The sequence below is a fragment of the Vicia villosa genome, linkage group LG2 (assembly GCF_029867415.1).
Source record: "Vicia villosa cultivar HV-30 ecotype Madison, WI linkage group LG2, Vvil1.0, whole genome shotgun sequence".
NCBI classification, from domain to species: Eukaryota; Viridiplantae; Streptophyta; class Magnoliopsida; order Fabales; family Fabaceae; genus Vicia; species Vicia villosa.
The window spans coordinates 170,207,729-170,210,388 of NC_081181.1; the positions used below are offsets into that span (position 1 = coordinate 170,207,729).

The 2,660-nt window shown below is 32.4% G+C and overlaps 1 long non-coding RNA gene across 1 annotated transcript; it reads right to left on the reverse strand.

Annotated features, from left to right (window-relative positions):
• Positions 1-1,757: 1,757 nt before the first annotated feature.
• Positions 1,758-2,315, reverse strand: LOC131647409 (uncharacterized). Its single transcript, XR_009297823.1, has 3 exons — positions 2,169-2,315; positions 1,984-2,079; positions 1,758-1,898 (listed from the first exon to the last, which is right to left on the reverse strand). It is a non-coding gene; the product is annotated as an uncharacterized LOC131647409 (long non-coding RNA).
• Between the last annotated feature and the right edge of the window lie 345 nt (positions 2,316-2,660).

Consider the following 2,660-nt stretch of genomic DNA (forward strand, 5'->3'; position numbering starts at 1 on the left):
ATTGGAAAAATTAAAAAAAATTTACGTTTTTATTAATTTTTTTTTTAATTTTTTTTCCAAAATTGTTTTACTGTTTTTTTTATTATTTTTAAAATTTATTTTTATTATATATAAATTCGCAGGTATTTTCAAATCCGTAGGTAAATCCACAGGTATTGTCAAATTCGCAGGTATTTTCAAATCCGTAGGTAAATCCACAGGTATTGTCAAATTCGCAGGTAAATCCGCATGTATTTTTAAAGGTAAATCCGCAGGTAATTTTAAATTCGTAGTTAAATCCGCAGGTACTGTCAAATCCGTAGGTAAATCCGCAGGTATTTTTAAATCCGTAGGTAAATCCGCAGGTATTGTCAAATTCGTAGGTAAATCCGCAGGTATTGTCAAATTCGCAGGTATTGTCAAATTCGTAGGTAAATCCGCAGGTAAATCCCCAGGTATTGTCAAATTCGTAGGTAAATCCGCAGGTATTGTCAAATCCGTTGGTGAATCCGCAGGTATTTTTAAATCCGTACGTAAATCCGCAGGTACTGTCAAATATTTTTTAAAAACTTAAAAAAATATTAAATTTTTTTATAAAAAAATATTAATTTTTTTTGAAAATAAAATATTAATTTTTAAAAAAAAATTAATTTTTTTATAAAAAAAAATATTAATTTTAAATAAAAATTTCAAAAAAAAAATTAAAAAAAAATAAATTCCACGTGGCAGTGCTGACTGTGCCACATTGCTTATGTGTTGTACAGTCAGCACTACCAAAAATGCCACGTAGGCAAGATTCTAAGAATCTTGGCCAAAAAAACTGATCAGGGTCAATATTAATGGAATCTTTATTTTGCAAGGTTTGTCCAATAAGTTATTTTTTAGAGGGGGGTAAACCGAATCTCGCTTATATGGCAGGGGGGTAAAGTAGTATTAACCCTAAAAATTTTATTAATAGTTATTGGTATTGTTATTGATTGGGGGTAATAATAGAACTTATATTATTAGTATTGTTATTGGATTCTAGTTGCATTTGGGCCTTTAATTAATTATTGGACCTTTAGTTACTATCCTCTACTACTATATATGTACTCATTGAGAGATGGGAAAATTATCAATCAAATCAAATGAAGTTTATCTCACTACAACACGGAAGGGCTTTAAAAGCGCTTTTTTGGGCCTTTAACAGCGCTTTAAAGCGCTGCCAAAGCCAGCGCTGGCGTAGGCTACGAAAGCGCTTTTAAAAGCGCTCTGGTAGACCCCCCTATAAGAGCGCTTTTTCCAGAAAAAGCGCTCTGGTAGACCCCCCTATAAGAGCGCTTTTTCTGGAAAAAGCGCTCTGGTAGACCCCCTATAAGAGCGCTTTTTCTGGAAAAAGCGCTCTGGTAGCCCCCCCTACTAGAGCGCTTTTCCAGAAGCGCTTTGGTAGGTTGATTTTTTTTTCTTTTTATTTGATCTTTGGCAGCGTTTTTTGTAAAAAAGCGCTTTAGTAGGGGGACCTTTAAGAGCGCTTTTTAAAAGCGCTGTCGTTGCTAAATGAGATATTTTAAAGTGCAGCCTATAATTTCAGCCTCCCAGATCGACCTGTAATATTTTCGACCTGTAATATGTTTTCAACCTATAATATTTTCGACCTGTAATATATTTTCGACGATATTATTTCAGCCATCAGTAAGACAATATATATACTATTATAATACCATTATAATATCCAAAATTATATATATATATATATATATATATATATATATATATATATATATATATATATACACATCATTACAACATCAATAATATTATAGTTCAAATCGACACAAATCCTACATGAAAAATTGCTTAATATAAAATTGACACAAATCTTCTTTGATTTCTTCCAACTTAAGCTTCGGGTACGCAGCAGCACGGAATTCGTCAAGGTACTACAAAACAAAAACATAATATGAATGATATATTTAGTTAAATGTAATAAATTATATGAAATTATCTTAAGTTATAAATTCATACCGTGAGCGGAATCTCTAATTGATTCGCCTGAAGGATTTCTTTCATATACCTCAAAACAAAGTATCCGCAATCGTAACTGTTTCGCTGTTGCGGACACTACATAGAAAAACAAATAAGATTCTATAGTTGTCGTGTTTTATCAAGTAGCATAAATATTATAAGCAAAATTGTGAAAAATAATGTACCTGCACTTGGATCCATGTAATGTTGTTTGATTTAGTCCGGGATACCTGTGCGTCCCGTTGACTTCGGAACACTTGTATTGATCTAATTAACAAATATATAAAAGCATATGTTTAGATCAATCTCACAAATAAGTAAATATATATATATATACACGAATATATATTTAGAACGATCTCACTTACAAATCAACGATGTCCTTCATAGCCGGATAATTGGTCCATTCACCATTCACCATTTACCGAATTCAGATAATACACGACTTCTCTTATAGGGTTGATGGCAAGCAGCAACCAGTGTGCTCTATTAATTAAAACAATAGGTTATATGAAAATTTTGCTATACACAAAAGAAACAGAGATTAGATGTACCAAGAATGAGAAACTAACCCTACTGGTCGGGTATTATACGCCCAAAGATGCAGACTTTCTGTATTGCCGGTGGACATGAATCTGTCGACTAAGTGCTGTCTAACTGATTCCGGTTCCGAAGCA